This window comes from Eretmochelys imbricata, chromosome 21 (genome assembly GCF_965152235.1).
Source record: "Eretmochelys imbricata isolate rEreImb1 chromosome 21, rEreImb1.hap1, whole genome shotgun sequence".
NCBI lineage: Eukaryota > Metazoa > Chordata > Testudines > Cheloniidae > Eretmochelys > Eretmochelys imbricata.
In genome coordinates this window covers 3,384,248-3,402,815 of record NC_135592.1, presented here as the reverse complement: position 1 = coordinate 3,402,815, position 18,568 = coordinate 3,384,248, and the positions used below count along the sequence as shown (strand labels likewise).

The 18,568-nt window shown below is 39.7% G+C and overlaps 1 protein-coding gene across 6 annotated transcripts in view; it reads left to right on the top strand.

Annotated features, from left to right (window-relative positions):
* The window catches only part of RAP1A (RAP1A, member of RAS oncogene family), a 68,097-nt gene that overhangs the window by 20,524 nt on the left and 29,005 nt on the right, over positions 1 to 18,568 (top strand). For 4 of the 6 annotated variants that reach the window (XM_077839160.1, XM_077839155.1, XM_077839158.1 and 1 more), the window contains one exon: positions 14,034 to 14,094. The exons of the other annotated variants lie outside the window; for them this stretch is intronic. The gene's annotated coding sequence lies outside the window, so the exon portion shown is untranslated. The remainder of the gene's footprint in view (positions 1 to 14,033; positions 14,095 to 18,568) is intronic. 6 annotated transcript variants of the gene reach the window in all.

Below are 18,568 nucleotides of genomic sequence, written 5' to 3'. Positions count from 1 at the left end.
GAACTAAATGGTTTTCTTGTTCTTAAAAGAAATAATGTAGGCCATTACCTGGATTGAATTTAAAAGGGAAAAAATACCCTATTAACTGAAAAGATTATATCTGCAGTACAGAGTAAGTAGTCTGCTGTGTTGCATAGTGACTGGTTTAACAATTCTAATATGTATATGATAGGTAATTATATAGTTTCTGCATTATACTTTATTCCATATTGGCTATGACATTGTTGAAAATAATTGAAGCAATAGTGATACTTCTTCTTCTGTGTTACTTTTGAGTATTTGCGCAATTGATTCTTACCACTGCTGTAACTGTACAAGATAATTTTATTTAAGTGTCAACTGCTACAGAGATGGGGACTGTTACAATAATGCAGATAGACTGTGAGATGAACAGACATCGGTCAAATCATGTTTTAATTTCAATTTGAGAATAGCACTAAAAGTCCACTTTGTCCATTTATTTATACTGATTTTTTGTGGTGGTCTTTGCCTCACAAAAATAAATTCATTAAAACCTCTCAAAGGGTGGAGGATGTAATACGCATGTTTAAGTGATGAGAAATTGATTGTAGTGATTAAGTGACTTGCCAGAGGTGTTGCTGAGATCTCTGCCCTGGACTCAGTAATTTTTTTTTTTCATATGAACCGTGTCTCTGTAGTGTGAGTCTGATGGATACCTTCCCTTCTATTTATGGTTACACAGTCCACGTCCCTTCCCATTCTCGACTGTATAACATTCTGTGGCAACTGCACAATTGCTGACATGAAGAATTCATATTAGGAAAGTATTTAATAGACTTTTAGCTTCTCTTAATACAGTTTACCAGCTGAAAATGAGAAGCCAGCTTATATGTCCTGCTATCTCTCAATGGACCGGTAATAGTCCATAGATTTCAATTTGGGAAGCTCAGGTCTTTGGCAAAGCTGAGTGTAGAACTCAGGTCTCCTGTTTCCAGTCCTGTGGTGTTAACACAGACCATCTTTCCTCCTGTACGTAGCTCTTTAAGAAGAGTGGGCTTTCCGTTTTAGTACAGTGTTGATCAAGACAAAACTTCCCATTCCAAAAATGGTGGGTTTTAGATTGGGGCTTGAGTATTTGTGTGAGAGATTAATTTTTGGAGGAAATCATAAGAAATTTTTCATGACTTGGTTTATAGTAACTTTGAACTTGGCATGTGATATGCGGTTCGTATGTTCAAAATTAAACAGGCTTGTTTATAGTAATAGTTGCAGTAAATCACTTTTAACTCCAAGGTAAAAATAACGAGAACACGTGGCTGTAATGTTCCAAGTGTCTGCCCATCTCTTGGCGGAAAATGGAGAAAGTGACATTTGTTTCTGTAGTACAGACAGCTTGAAGGAACTGGTGGCAGTTTAATCTACAGGCATTCATTTAAATGTCTCTATCCCCAGACTCTAAAACACTAGCAACGTATTTCCATTTGAAAAATTAAATATTTTGATTTCAACACAGACGTAGCCTACCAACAATAAGAGGGTGTTGCAAGGGATGTGGAAGCCAGAGTACAAAAAGGGGGTAGCATCTATTTTTTTCCCTGCCAATTTGGTAAATGTTGATGCTTGCTCGCCTTCTACTTCCTTTCCTCCCTTCAGCTGATCTGTATCTCAGTAGTGCCACAACATGAGCCTTTCAAGTGAACAGCAGAGGACTGAAATACTGAATAATAATCTTGGTTTGCAGTGCAAATACGTGTAGCAGCAAAACATTTTGGTGGCTATGTTGTTGTTCTCTGTAGGAGTTGATGTTTTTGCTGGTTGTCTTTTGGTGTCTGCCTTTCCCCTTCTTCCCTCCCCCACACTTTTTAAAAGTAGGGTTGTAGGTCTAATTTTTGTAAGGTTTGCAGTTCTTCAGGAAAAAGGCAATCCACATTGTTTAATTATAGCATCTCTGTCTACAAGCCTGTAGTTGAGTCTGTGTCAGCACTTTGATTCTAGCTCCCTATTTTCAAGTATATGTAACTCAGCTATGAGCAAATTCTTGAAGCAAGAGAACCATATACGTTGTCTTAGTGTAGATTCTTTTTATGCCATGTTTGGAAAATGTTAAGTTCAAAGTGTAATGATTTACCAGTGTGATTTGAATGCTACTTCCATTGAAAGTAGTCTATATTTTTATTTTGATGGTGCTCATGCTTTTAGTATTTTGACGGAGTCTGGTAGTCAGCACTTCCAAAAAGGAATACTTTGAAGACCGTTAAGTCTACATCTACACTAGCATTTTTTTCCAATGTTTTCTCACTGAGGGTAGCAGTAATGGGAGCCCTCTTGTAAACAGAGCTCCATGTAGCCACAATTATTTGTGATGTAGCCTTATTATGTGTAGGACTGTATAACAGAATATTTAAAGTGGCAGCTGCCAACTGAAGCCTGACCATCCTAGTACGCTCATTGCTGTTACTAACTGGTGGTAGCACTTGCGAGAAATGTTAAAGAAAACGTCTCAGGCCCCTATCTGCAAGGAGGATGCTGGTACCCCATAGCAAGGGTAGGGACCAGGGGTCGATAAGGTCTGAAGAGAGACTGTCAACTTGACAAAAAGTTGGTATTTCTCTTGCTGTGTAGAAGACTTGTGCAAACAAGGGAAACAGAGTGGGGCCCCAGTCTTATAGCTGAGCACGTGGGCAGACTGCTTCACCCTCATGGAGCCCCATTGACTTTAGTGGGCTCCTCAGAAACACAGCAATCTGCCCAGGCACTGTTGTTTGTAGGTTCGGGGCCATGCACAGATGAAAGGGATACCAAGTGTACTCAAAATGCTGTCAAATGCACAAAGAAAACAAGCTGAACAGAATAGAGTAATATGGTGTATTTTGGACACCTTAGGTTTTACCCATAACAAGTAAAACAAAAACACACATTCACAAGTATAACAAGGGGTCCGATGGCACCTTAAAGACTAACAGATTTATTTGGGCATAAGCTTTCATGGGTAAAAAACCACTTGTTGTTTTTGTGGATACAGACTAACACAGCTACCCCCTGATAATTCACAAGTATAATTTTTTTAATGAACCCCTTGAACTTAACCAGAGCCAGTATAATTAAGTGAGCTGTTGTCTACCTATCATTTAAAATTGAGAGGACCTGGTTGCATGTTGTTATTTAATACCCTTCAAAGCATTTAAAAGGCTAATATTTAACCGTGATAGAATGCTGCAAGTGTACAAAGAGCTTTACAAAAACCCAAGGTAGTTTCCCCAGGTCAGGAGCCTTGTCTTCGTAATTTGGATGAGTTTTTGTACAAAAAATAAAGGCCTGGAATATATAGTCTGTGAGGGTCCTGATTATTAAGAGAGGTTTTAAACGAGAGGGGTGGGTCCTGGCGCACAGGAAGCGGGCATCAAGAAAGGATAAATATACAATGGGGAAAAATCCTGCCTTGGTGGGGGATAGCTTGGTTGACTGCCTACATTTGAGGGATGGAAAGAGTCATTATTCTGTAAATGGGGCACAAAGGTTGAAAATGTGTTGGGGGTTGGGAACAGGACAGTGAATAGTTAAGAGTGTACTCTCTCTCTTTCTCTGAAGGAAGGAGTAAGTAGGAGCTAAACTTTACCTTTTCTTGTTTCCAGTTCTTTGACTAAAAGATTTGTTTTCTGCCTATGTAGTTTTTGTTGGGGTGGGAGAAGAAACATAATTAGTTCGTTGCACCATGATATTACACATGCAAAGCAGGGCTTTCTTTAGCTTCAGCAGAAATTGAAAGTGCTGTAATGTAGAGGGACGTGCACCCTTGTCATCCTTTAGACAAGGACTGTTACCCCTGTCACCAGCCTGTGACTTTGGATTGAGCAATCTCAAAGGGTTACAGCTGCTAGATAAAGATGCAAACAGGGTGGGGCAACTCTTGCTGCATCAATCAAGGTGGAAGGGAGCACAGCTTACTCAAACCAGGGAGAACAGGTTGGGAGAGCTCCCTTCTGGTTTTAGGGGAGGAGGGGGAACTGTGCTGTTTGCAATAGTGTTTTGGCAGCCTGAGCAGCCTTCAAAGGGAAGGTCCTGGCAACATGAGTGGGTGGTTATGTAAAGAGATGCAGTCTCATCTCGGAAAAGAGCCATAATTGGGTCTGTCTTTCCATACTCAGATGACAAACTCATTCAGGCTACATCCACTCAGGAATCTTTTGAGGTCAGGATTCAGTTCCTGTCCTCCTCCACCTTCAGATAGGGAAGTGGCATGTTCTTGTTAGTCCCTGACTTTTTATTATTTGTATGAGGAGTACCTAGTAGTCCTTACTTTGGGTGCTTAGTGAGAGATGGTCCCTACCTCAAAGAGTTTACAATCTAAATAGGCAGGAGGAGCTGAGGCGCAGACAGATGAAGTGACTTGCCCAGTATCCGACAGAGAGGCTGTGGAACAGCTGGCAATTGAACCCATTTTCTAGGCCAATCTTAACAAGCAAGACGACTGGTCCTTCATCTTCAGGTTTATGTTTGGTTCAGTTATTGGCTAACATGTATGGACAAATTCTTGTTTCTTTAACAGAAAGTCAAGTGTGATTTCACCAGAAAGGTCTATAACTAGATTCCCAATTTTACTAAGTTCCATTGACTAAAATAGTACTTCCTAGTGAATACTGCTCCTGGCTTTATTGATGATAAACACTTAACTCTTATACAATGCTCTTATACTCTTTCATCTGTAGAGCCTGTGGCACTGGGCAAAGGTGGGCAGGGTCACTGTCCCTGTTTTACATTTGGACAAACTGAGGCAGAGAAGTAAAATAACTTGCCCAAGTTACATGACAAGTCAGTAGCAGAGCTGCCCACTCACCTATATACGGAATACAATTGGTGTGTTAAGTTACTGTTCATTCATAGGAAAGCTGCATATTTCTCTTGTAGAGATGAGAATGTTTTCTTTTTAAAGTCTCTGGAAGACTACATCAAACAATTTTGATAAGTTAATTCACAGATGGCATGGCATAAATTAGTTTTTCACTTGGCAACTTTGATCTACCCATGTGGCTTTGCTACAGTCTCTGCACATTAAGATTAATCAGACAATTGAGCCATAAACTTAAAATATTTTGTCCCAATTCAACTATTCTCATGAGCTCCTTGTAGTAAGTAAACGTGATTTGCATCTCTCAAAATGCATTGGACACAATAACATCACAGAGAATCGGGTTAGTAATACAAATGGTGGCTTAAATATAACTTAGATACTTCAACCATCAGATATTGTATTGGGTGTATTTACATATTTTAAAAACAAAACATGCAACCTAGTGACCAATGTCAACTCTAAATAGAGGTCCCTATGATACCTACATTAAATCTGATTACAATAACAAACTGCTCAGTTGTAACATTTCTCATAAATTTACAAAGAGTAATCACTGAAAACAAAAGTTTGTTATCCTGGGGCCATTTTCTAATGTCCCTTCAGATCATAAGAGTAAAGTTTCCAATTGTATGGACTAGAGATTCCTTTTTGGGCTCCAAGAGTGTCCAGATTTGTGCAACACTTCTAGAATATATGAAGTAAACTTTCAAAGACTTGAGTGCAAAGCTTGTTCAAAATGAAATCTAAAGGTAGCGACGATAATAACCTCCCCACCATCTTCTGAATAGCCATATCCAAGTTTGCAGTCAGTCCATTTCAAGGTAAGTTTGATGTTTCTGGGTGCACTGCAAAAGGGTGAAAAAATCCAAAAGGAAGAAGGCTGTTTATAAGCAGCACCCTTCTTTCCTGAAGAATGAAATTCCCTTTGTGTTCTGGGGAGAACAAAAACCGTGGGAGAGGAGTAAATATTTAGCTTTGTCCATTCTGCATAATAAACACTCAAAATTTTAGAACAAAATATTTCCATCTGCCTGAGTATTGTTTGAATAATTCCAATTGATGGCAATGGTTCAGTTTTCTGATCTTTTCAGATGTGGCCATGTCTGTATAAAACTACCCATTTGATGTGTACTTGAAGCTCAGTGGAAGCATTAGTCACCGCCCTCAGTATCATTTCCTGCTCTGTTTTGGCCGTCTTACCCAGTTAATAGTACAGCATGTTTAAGATGCAAGGTTCGCTTCAGTAAGTCGGAGTTTAAATATGAGTAGCTTCCTTCATGTTCCTGCCCCTTCTCCCCCACTTTTTTTAAGCCAAGTTACTTGCATATGACTCATTTTTTAGTGACTAAAATAAAAAGAACTTGCTCATCTGGAAGCTGTAACTCATTCTTCAGAGAGATTTTTTCCCTTAATGGGTAATTTTTCTAGGGTGAAACTTATTCTAGTACAGAGGGGCCTTCTTCTAGCACCTCAGCTCCAATTCAAAGCTTCAGCTGAGGTCTAAATGGGGTTGGAATGGTACAGAGGACTTTGGGGTGAGTTTGGGGTGAGTTTGGACCTCGGGAGTTGTTTAGCTGTTTTTATGCACGGACTAGCAGACTTTGCTGAAATCTGCTCAGTTCATCCCTCATGGAAGGACACAGGTAATGATTTGCTCTCGAAGGGCCCTCTTCAAAGTGAGAGTGTAGTTGATATCTATGGCTTCTTTGCTGAGCCTGACCAGAATAATTGTGCCCACATTATCCACTAGAGAAAATGGACTGACATCAGTAACTCGTTACAAAGAGGAAATCCAAATGTGTCCGCACACTTGCCAACGTTTAAAGGCTTATAGGGTAAATTGCTGCTGTACCTGAAATTACAGCTGTAGATCTTCCTGGCTTATATATGTTGGAGCAGAAATCTGAGACAGTTCAGTGTGCAAACTGCCCTAGCTGCCAGCTCAGCTCCCCAGTGGGTGGGTGCGACATTTCAAGAGATTTGAATCAGACTTAACAGCTGTAAACTTTTAAACTAATAACTTGCAAAATCCTGACAAAAATGGAAAAATCATTCTCTTTTGGGTTATTCTGAATCTGGGACACTTCACACACAAAACACGCTCCTTTTTTTGACCCCTACCTGTCTGCTTCATGCCATTTCTAGTCAGTTTCATGTGTTGGAGCTATTCAGAGCTAAAGAACAAGTGCATAAACTGGGACTGCTGAAGGAATGTTAAATGGTTGGGATTTGGGGAGTGATGTGCCAGGAAAAAAAAGCTTTATTTTATTGTTGTTGCAAATGCTAATAACCTGAAAGGCCTACGTGTAGTATATTCAAGCTGACATCACTGAAATATCATAAACTGCAGATTAGTAATACTTCTGAGTAATTTGATATTGAGAAGACATAACCAGTAAGATACTGTGGCTGGCTTTCAGAGGTACTGAGCCATCTTCATTGGGAGTTGCCATGTACACAGCATATCTAAAAATCATATTCGCTATTCGTAACATTCCATGCACTAAGAAATGCAATGAATGAATGCAAGTAGAAGATTCTGCAGTTATTCAGAAACTCAGTCAGTATGATATAAACTGAATCTATAGTTTTTTGTTTTTTTTTTTTTAAACTGGCTTCTCTCTGGAATAAGTCTTTATTGGAGGAGAAGGTTTCTTCTTGACACATGAGTTTTGTCTCCAGTTGTATGGAAACAAGGGACACCTCAGAACTTATTTTCTTGGGCGTAGACCCACTAAGTTTATCGCTGTGCGATTCCAGCAGGAGGAACACTTCCAGAATCATAAATATGACCTGCTCTGATTTTCAAGATCTAAGCATTCACTCAGAACCCATTCAGAATTTCTCTTAAGCTAACTTTCAGCACTATAGATTATTTACCATTATTGAACATAGCCATACTGTACGCTTCTATGACTTGCATTTGGACTGATGGCTGTTTCATTTAAAATGAAGACATGATTCTCAAAATATGTATTTATTTCTCTCCTTCTTAAAAGTTGTTGTTCAATAGTGACTAGTGGGTCTTAGGATTTAAACTTCAAAGGTGTTTTCCCCTCAGTCATTGTATTTGAGACTAAAGATGACTCTTGCAGCCATATTCCCCTGTGTAAAATCCAGAGGCTCTTGATGTGGTTTTTTCAAACTTATTCTCATAACACTTTCTTGTTGATACTCATGATTTTGAATTTTGACATTTTGGCTTGTATTTTTTTTTTTTTTGTATAAGCCTAGGACATACGAGGGCAGCATATTAATAGCAAAAGTGTATACATTGGGGCCAGGGGGGAGAGAATAGACAACGGTGTGGTCTTAGGACAGGATCAAAAGCCAGGGACTCCTGAATTCTTAGCTCTTCCACTAAGTCTCTTTCCATGGCTTTGGGCAAGTTGCTTCACCTCTGAACTTCTTCATCTGTATAATGGGTATAATAATACTTACCTACTGCACTGGGAAGGTTTTGAAGATTGATTGATTGATTGTAAATTATTTTGAGTTTGAGAGTTGGGAAGTGTTAGACATACAAATTCTCAAATGTTACCAAAGCCCTACTATTAGAATGTATAGCATTTAAATTGCTACTAGATTATACTATATTTAAGCAGGTACCTAAACAACTAAGTGCTTTAAGACTTTTTTTGTAGGGTATGGTTTGGATAGTTAAAGTGCAAACTCTTTATCTTTTTGAATTTCCTCTGAAAAATTGTTATGGCAATGTGAATTTCAATCTACAATAAAATAATTAAAGCTAACATAAACCAGGAAAAACATGGTCTCTAAATGCACACCTGCAGACACAACAACAAATAGCTGTTGTTGGTAGAGACAAATGATACAAACTGAGCCCTCTGTACTGCAGGCCAGAGATTATGAAAAGCATCCCATCTGTTACCAATTTGCACTTTGGGAAAATGTAAACAATTCAATGTATTTGTAAAAACAAATTCAGTAGTAGATGGGAAGGGAATGGACAAAATGAGGAATATTTTCAAAGATAGACTTGCGCAGTTAGGTACCCAACTCCTATTGATTTTTCAGTAGGAGGTGGACCATTCAACTGCCGTTTTGGCCTTGGGGGATATTCCTTATAGTGTAAAAAGATACTTAAAATCAAGGGACAGCAATAGAGGTGAATGTCTCTATTGGGAAGAAATTGATGGTATTGCAGAAGGGAAAGGAAAAGAACGGGGCTTTGGAAGCCTATCTGGATTTGAGAATAAACCTAGCTACTGAAAGGTTGATGCAAATAACTCTGGACAAAAGCAACAGCATACCATGCATCTTTGACTAGTAAAGCTCAATACAAGAGGAACAGCAGGCAGGCTATTTAAACATTGATTTTACAATGATTCATGGGAAGAGAGAATGTTACTGTCCTCCACAGACTGGCAAAAAGTGTTTCAAGCAGGTATCTCTGAACAGTCGATTTATTTCTGTCATTTTCTGGTGGTTGACAAACAGTAGGTGTCAGGGTCCATTCAAAGAGAATTATTTCTATGGAATTTCTGTATTAAACTAAAAGTTACACCTGTATTGATTAACTTGTGCTAGTAACTGAAACTTCTAAAGAAACAGGCAGTGGCACCAACACACAAAAAGCTGCCCTGAGGGAGTTTGTGGTCATGGAGTTTCTCTGCTGGTTAACGTGACACAATGAAGACTGGACTGGAATGCAGTTCTGAGCTGCTGATGCCTTTTTGATGTGCATACCAAGGGCGTTTTACAAGATGCTTGGTAACTAGAGAGGAAACATAAGGTCATTTTAGGCTTATATCTGAATTGTAGGTATGTGTTACCCAAAGCAAGGTGGTAAGTGCTCGAGGATTCTCGTATTCTTTCAAAAGCACTAGACTTGTAAATCATAATTAGGCTGATCATCATCAATACGGAGACTCCCTCAGTGGGCTGGACGGTTGGATGACAGAGTGAGAGAAATACCACCACAGAAATGATATGGCCCTGTCCTGTAAAGTTCAGGGGCAGAATTTGCCTTAATGTTATTGTACTAAATACAAATGGCTTGTATGCCTGAAAGTCCATGACCTTGATTTTCCCGCAGCCCGCAGGCGCCCCCCCCCCCCCCCCCGAGAGAGGCTCCAAGTTGGGAGCAAGAGTGGTCCAGTGGATACAGCACTGGCCTAGGCCACAGGGGAGACGGGTTTATTTCCCTGCTCTAGCATGGACCCTCTTGCGTGACTTTAGTCAAGTCATTTAACTTATCTGTGCCCTAATTCCCTGTTTGTAAAATGAGGATAATAATGGTTCTCTCTCTGAGTAGTGTTGTGAGGATCAATACGTGAAGAAGATTGTGAAGCACTTTTAGATCTACTGATGAAAAGTGCTAATTAAGAAATAGGTATCATTATTTAATAATAATTTTGTGCCTTATTCTCATACTATCATTTAATTGCAAGTGCAGTTTTGTACGTGCATTTGCGAACATTTCTGACCCTGTTAGGGGCTGTGTGTGCTCACTAAATACTTACTGTTCCATTTCCCAAACTCCCGCTGACAGCAATGGTAGTGGCCTGCGCACAGTGAGGGAGAAACAGACTCCTCAAAATTGGGTGATTATTTTGCAGTTTGTTCTGGTGAAATTAGGCTAAGACAAAGCAATTTCATTCAGTTCACCTTCTGACTCCGAGCCCACATCACACTGTAATCCAGATGTGGCTCTCTTCTTTAACTCCCGGTCTGACTGTACTCCAGGACAGCCAACGGCGAGGAGTGCTGTGTGGGCCATACAATCGGCTCCAGGAGGGGAGTTTCTAGTGGTGGTCAGCTTCAGCAGTTGACTTGCTTGGCTCCAAAGAAAATCCTTTTCATGCATCTACCAGAAGCCTGACTGCTATGATGTAGCCTGTGTGTGGGGAGGTGGTTGCCAAGTATAAGGAAGTGGGATCTGAAGAGAATCTTTTTAAGGTGAAAGCTTTTATGTTCAATACGTTTATTTCTAAAAGGGCTGTTTATAAAGAGGTGCTGGGAGGTTAAAATTTTAAAATTTTTATTAATAGGCCCAAAGTTACATTGTGGGGCTAAACCAGTGGTTCTCAAACCGTGGTTCATGGCATGACTTGTGGGTGGTCCATGGAGCTGCAGCTGTTCCTGTGGTGAAGCATCTTTCAGTCTTCAAGCAGTTTCCTGCTAAATATAGCACAATTTCAGGATTCTGCAAATCAATCTGGACCGGTTTACACTAAGAATTAATTTGGCTCTTTGCATTTTCAAGAGCTTTTGGGATCCAGTAAACTCAAAAACCCTAAACCTCTTTCTGCTCTCTGCACAGCTGTTTTGTTTTTTTCAGTGTTTCTTTGGTGAAGAGGCAAGTGCATTTCAGTTTACAGACTCCCAAAATTAAAGGTCACAACCTTTAAAGAAAGTTAACAATCTGAACATTGGATGCAGGCAATGGGGAGGGACAGGGAGGAGGAGGATTCAGTATTAAGTCTGAAGTCCTAGTCACAAAGAGGAAATAAACAGCAGCTCTAAAATACTGGGAATATAATGAAGCAGCCATCACCACCAAGGCATTAAAGCAAGTTATTGGTTTTTTTCCTAATGTTGTCTCCTTGATATTTATTAAATACTGTTTCAGATAACCAAGCGCCACAGAGAAGTTGCCTGACTTGAATTAACCTGTGAATTGATATGGAAGCATGTACCATAATAAGAAAAACTTTGAGAACCACGGTCCCTAAGTACCCACCAGTCTTTTTTTCTTTAAGTGCCTTTTGGCTTGTAAGTCTTGTTTGTGAGGAGTCACAGGGCAAACTACAGTATAAAGAGAGCTATATACAAGTTGTGGTGTCCTGTAATGTAGCCTGTGTTAATTTCACACCTGCAAGATAGTAGTATACAGAGTAGTTGTGGACTCAGACAATAATGGAGTACAGTGTTGCCAACTCCAGTGTTCAAAAATTGAGGTAGGCCCCAGAATATCATGAGATTTCAATATATAGTGGGCTTTTTATTTGTATTTTGGTTTTAGAGCTGTTGGGTGCACTTGGGAACAGAAAGACTTTGGGGAGTAAAAAAAATGATACTTCCGGAGCCCTCAGATTACATGAGCGGAGGCAATAAGCAAAAAACATGGTATCCTGAGTGTCTGAAACACTGGCAGGATAGTGTGAATTGTGCGCGCACGCTTGTTGGGAAAGGAGAAAACCAGGTAATTCTTGGAAGTTATAATACTTGCTCTGAAGCAAGAGCATCATGTAGCTCTCAATGTGCCCTGCTAGCTTCTAAAGTGAAGGTCCAGTTGTGCCCTCCCCAGTTCTGTGGGTTAGAAATCTTCTGAAGACCTATCCCAGCTCCATTGGGATTGGAGAGCAATGTTGTATCTGTAAATCCAGCTGTTGGAAAGCATGGTATCTTGGCATTCCTTCAATTCAGCGTTTGTTTATTGCCTTTGTTGGTTGGCCAGTGTTTTTCATTGGTTTTTGCTCAAAAGACTGACTAATATCTGGTTATGGAGCAGCTGAATATTTCATGGTCTTTGCCTCACACTGTGGAGTTGATTTTAAGTTTAAAAAGAACAGAATCAAAAACCTTTAGAGTTTTTTAGAGAGTAAATATTGGAACAAAACATAAAGCAATTGATAAAAACACTTTGTAAAAACCTTCCTTATGTTGTAGCACTGGTTTAGTATAACACAATACTTTCTATACAGTGTCCGCTTATTTAGCTATTTGCATAATGTGATGTAAGAATGAACAATAGGAGGAGGTAGGCTGGTGAGAACAGCATCAAATTATTGAGGCTTGCTATAAAAGTATGTTGTTCCATTGCAATTTGGGGAAGTGTGTTGCTCTCTGAGCTTCTGGAAACCTCTGTCTAGGAGCATTGTACTTTTAATTTCTCTTTAGAAAGGAGCTTAATGACCACGATAATGATTCAGTTCCAGTTCAGTTCCTTAATTATATGTATCACCGTAATTGTATGAAGGAGTACTTGTGGCACCTTAGAGACTAACAAATTTATTAGAGCATAAGCTTTCGTGGGCTACCGCCCACTTCATCGGATGCAATTGTAATTGTATGAAGTGTTTTATGACTGAGCTCGCAAGTCATACCATAAAACTATTTTCTACTATTTGTCTTTTCCAAATCTTGTTGATCCAATATACATTGTCTCCAATTTCAAAAGCAATTTCCATGGGTGATTTGAGAAGATCACGAATGCAGGGGACTGGTCAACTGTATTCACTTTCAGGTTTTCTAATTGACCCTGGCCTCTCGTGGATGTACTTAACAGTAATGGTTTTGTTTAGAAAGCTACCAAGAGAAGAGTATGTGTTCAAGGCTCTTCCTTGGGTCTTTGTGCCCAGGTCTGCTGAGTTGAGGAGCTCTGCAGGACTAGTACAGCCTATCCTTGGGAGATGAAAGGGGAGAGAAAAATTAGGGACTTGGAGGACCTTGGGAAGGTTGAAGATAAACCCATGGTTATTTCACCTCTGCATTTGGCACTGGGACAGCTGCTACTGAAATACTGTGTCCAGTTCTGGTGTCCACAGTTGAAGGATGTTAATAAATTGGAGAGGGTTCAGAGAAGAGCCACGAGAATGATTAAAGGATTAGAAAACATAACTCATAGTTATAGACTCACAGAGCTCAATCTATTTAGCTTAGAAAAGAGGAGGTTAAGGGTGACTTGATTAGTGTATAAATACCTACCTGGGGAACAAATATTTGGTAATGGGTTTTTCAGTCTCACAAAAGGTACAACATGATCTAATGGCCGGAAGCTGAAGCTAGACAAATTGCAGATGAGAAATAAGAGGTAATTTTTTAACAGTGAGGGTGATTAACCATTGAACAATTTACCAAGTGTCATGGTGGAGTCTGACTGTTTTTAAATCAAGATTAGAAGTTTTTGTAAAAGATCTCTAGGAATTATTTGGGGGAAGTACTGTGGGCACAGGAGGTCAGATTAGATGATCACAGTGGTCCCTTCTGGCCTTAGAATCTTTGAATCAATTATTCAATGTGTGTTAAAACAGTCAAACTTGCATTATTCCAGAGGTGATGCCAATGCACCTTTGTGTGTTTGGAGTAGTTTGATTCCAGTAGCCAAAAGTTGTTTGATGGAACAAAATAGTTAATGGCTTGAAATTCAAACCAAAACCATGACTGCTCTGTAAACTGTATGGTACAGTATCCTTTTAAAAAGTGTTTTGAAATATTTTAAATTGCATTTTTTTTTATCCTTTCAAATCCCCTGTAGGGAGCTTGGAAAAAACGTCCAGTAGGGCTGTTAACACTGATGAGAGATCTTGTATGCCAAGGTATGAGTTTTTCATGTTCTCAGCACATATTTAAATGGGATTGCCAATTATAAAAGTGTGGGGGTTGGATTAGCAAGAGGGGAAGGTTTAAGAATTACTAAATGTGTAATACAAGTATGTTTAAAAAAACCCAAAAACCTCTGTTTCCTGCAGTTACAAAACGTTGGTGTGTTTTTACTTCTATCTCCATTCACAATGTTGCGAGTCATGAAACTTGTGAAGGCAGCTCTATATTCTCGAAGGGGCAATCGGCAATGTAGATACTTACTATGCTTTAAAAAATGTCCTTTGTCACTGTCTTGCTTAAATGGGGGACGTGTCTTCAGTCATGCTGCACATTTCACCAGGATATGCAAAATCATCAAACCACACTTCTGCCGAGGCCTTCGCACACTGAGCAACATACACATACCTAATGTCACTTGTGGCTCTGTCAGCAGTTGCTGGAGGAAGGGGGAACCAACCAAACGTAAACCGCCTTCTTCAAACATATAAAATTGTGCTCAACAGTTATGTTTGAAAGAGCTTGTGTCACATTTCAGGTTAGTGTGAAATTCTTACACCCAACATCTGTTCAGTGGTGGGTTTGCTTATTTTTCCCCTGGCGCAGGTTAGGAATTTCCTGGTGAGTGACTAGAATTTTGGGGGGGAGTAGAAAAAGGGGTTGGACTAGCTGTGAGTTCCAGAAGGGCTTCCCAAAGATCATCCTTGTATTTATTATAAAGTCAGAATTATTTAAATCCTCTTAATGGCTGTGAGTAAATGCTTTTAAAAATAGAGGCTGGCTGAGAAATGTCTTAATTTTTTTTGTGCTGCTTCTGTAGTGCTACAGTACATGTATTTACCTAAGTCTTGTGTAAAATCTGTCTTAATGTCTGTGCACAAGCACATTAGCTGGTCTTACATAGCACAGTGTGTGAAAATGCAGTTGACCCCTTTAGTGCAGTATTTCCTGTCTGAAGGAGTATGGTGTAATGGACTAGATTTCCTGGCTCCCAGTCCATTGCTCAAGTTACAGTCCTGGCTCTTCCCCTGTGGCTATGGGCTAGTTACTACTTTGTGCCTCGGTTTTTACGTGGTATAAAATGAGTATTACTTTACTTCACAGGGATGACACGAGGATTAATTGTGGTTGTAGAGTGTTTTAAAAATGTAAAGAGCTGTTTTAAGTGCTGCATGCTGTCGTTGCTCTTGGTCACCCCTTCATAGGATTGATCAGCCCTTTCAATTCAAACATGCATGTTTGTTTCTGTATTGCAACAAACGTGTTAAATCCTTATCTTGGTAAATGACACAGTTCTTAAACCTGGAATGCCACTTCACTTTATTTGAGCAATACATAAAATTGTCCTCTTCTGATAGTATGATATCTTTCACTGCTTGTGAACTGTGTGAAGAGACTGTGTAATTAAAACAGGCATTCTGAGCTACTTCTGGCATCTGCTGTCTTGCTGAAAAATGGTGTCATTTGGGATCCCAATAAATATAACAAACAGTTTTCATTCTGCTTTCATGCTGAGTTAACAATTGGCCAAACATATAGGTCTGGTAATAATTCAATAATAATAATAATTCAATAGTTGGACCCTCACTGGGATCCTCTGAGAGCACAGTTGCAGTGATACACCGAAACACTTTCTCAGAATAAAGAATGACTTATTTTGCCCCAAATATACAGTTCTTGGAGAAATAGATTTAAAATAGACAAATTCACTTACCTAGTGAGCAGGAGTCCCATCCTTTACATCAACAGGAACATATCTCATCAACCTTTTTGCTGCGTTTTTGCTAAAAAGATCTTATTTTTATGCTGGAATAAAAGACCTGAGGCATGGCCATGGCTGGCCTGGGTCAGCTGACTTGAGCTCATGCTGCAGAGCTAAAAATTGCTGAGTAGATATTTGGGCTTGGGCTGGAGCCTGAAACCAAACATCTGCACAGCAGTATTACAGCCCCACAGCCTGAGCCCTGCGAGCCCAAATCAGCTGATTTTGGCCCTCTGCAGGTATTTAATATCTGTGGACACATACCCTGTGTGTCTTCTCCCACATGGCCCTTATGCATGCCTTTTCCCAACTCCTTTTGCACCACACCTAATGCTTTGCTTATTTAGGCCCTCATTTGGCAAAGCACTTAAGCACATGCTAAAGTATTGGGATTAAAGCATGTGTTCAAGTGCTTTGCTGAATAGGATGGACCTACGCACATGCTCAAGTGCTCTGCTAAACTGGGGCTTTATGTTTCTCTTAGAATAGATCCACACTGCAGAAAAGCCTCCCACAGCATCAAGTCTGAGCCCAGGTCATCTGACTCAGGCTTGCACTATGGGACCAAGAATAGCCATTTAGATGTTCCTGCTTGGGCTATGACACCTAGTGACAGGGGGTGGGTCTCAGATCCTAGGCTTCAGAGGGAGTGGGAATGTTTTCGCTGCTATTTATAGCTCCATAGCGTGAGCCGGGTGAGCCTAAATCAGTTGCCCAGCCTCAGACTCCCTGTTGTGGTGTGATTTTTTGTTTAGTTTTTTGCAGTATGGACATACCCTATTAGACCCACTTCTGCTAGGCTGTCTATAGTGCATCTAATTAACTTGTATTAAAATAACACTTGTTCCCCTTCTCCTAATTTGTCTTTAGACTGACTTCCACGGGGAAGGGACCATCTCTTCTTGAGTGTCTCTGCAAAGTACCTTGCACATTGCGGATGCTGCCATAAATAATCAGATGTCCCAGTTTCTTATGTTTCAAGGAAGTTGTCATTTGTGACAGTAATAGTAGAAGAAAATAAGAGGGTATTTTAATTCTGGTTCTAGAAACAGGTCCTTTTCATTGCCTAGTTGTCTTGTCTGTTAACACCCTTCTGTGTTAAAAATCATCGTTTCAAACAGCTACATTTTGATTGTTGGGTCAAGACATGGGGCAAGTGAAAAACTGTAACAAGCCAGGGGAGATTAATCTTGCAATGCCAAATTTTCAATGGTGTGACTGTAACGCCAACAGACTCGATTCGTAGGCAGGCAGGATCGAACTGGGGATGTTTGGAGCTTAGTGCATGAACCTCTACTGCATGAGCTAATAGGCAGCTGGCTGTTAGCTAAGGCTGTAGAGCGCTCGATTTTTCCCGCTCGCACTTTCTCGCTCTCTCTCTACATGACCATGAGGTTTGTCCATTGCTGCAGATAAGATCCAGACCTAGAGGATTTATAACTGCTGTTCTTGAAAGTTGCTTTTCTGAGATATTCAGTAATTTAGGATTGCTGCTTATTCCAAGAGCTGACTATCAGAAACCAGCCCTTTGCCCCTTCAGTATCTATTTTAAATAGGTAGCTTTTTCTGCATGTGTGTAGGGCAGTTCTAATTCAATTATTTGTATCCTGGCCTATTTGACTAATATAATACCAAACATATGCCGGTCAAAATGCTGTCTACTACATATGTCTTGTAACTTAAGTGTGCTTATTGTGATTGCCTATTGGCTTTCTTGGCCCTTTCAAGTGGATGTCTATCAAATAAGCAGCTGTTACTCAGTTCCCCAGAGAGGACTTGTAGTTCTTATATATTTTTCTGTTCTTTGTTTTTAAATGAAATTAGTGCTTGCAATAGGTGCCCAATGGAAAGCCCTGGGGACTGAAAACTTCTATTTATTGACACCATACATAGAGCAATACAAGATTTCTTAAACTGCTTAGCGAATGTGCTCCATCACTGAGCTGGAAGAAGTACTTTTTATCCAGAGGACTCGCTGCATACACCACTAAAGGGTAGTCACTGCTTAACAGCACATAGTACCACTACAGAAAGTTATGGGTGGAAATGAATGATACTGTGTCTAACTGAAACCTAAGGGGAATTTAGATAGACATAATGAAATTATCCAAATGAAAAATTGGGCAGGATATTGCATAGTAGTAATGCCTGTATGAAAAGCCCCTAGCACTCTGTTGGTGCTGTATAAACAGATATTAATATCTTGCAAATGTGCCATGGATAATTAATCCATGTAATGGCCGTATAAGTACCTAGGTTAATCACAAGAGGTCAAGATCTTTGATTTCCCGTTGTATCCAAAAAAAACCGTAACTGGAAAATACTGTAGAAAAGTGAGAATTATTGTAATACCCCTATCTGAAACTTTCCCACATGTGTTTTTGACTATAAAAAAAGAATCGAAAGTGTTCATGGCTAAATCTAAGCCTTAACTTGATTATTGTGCTTTTGAATGGGAGGGACCAGAGTGTGGTTTTATGGAAAGAAAAGGGTAGACTGGATAAAACAAGCTGCTTTTATACTTCCCTTAAAATCCATTCCCTTTTAAATGCTAATAATAGATTTTACTTTCGATATTACCCACAGTTAATTAAAAGGAATCCCCCTTCTTTTTTTCAGTCCAAAATGATGGCTTTGAAAAAAGGAAGCAAATGTTGCTACTCAGGGAAATATTGTTCAACTGGTTTTAGATATTTAGTTGCCATACT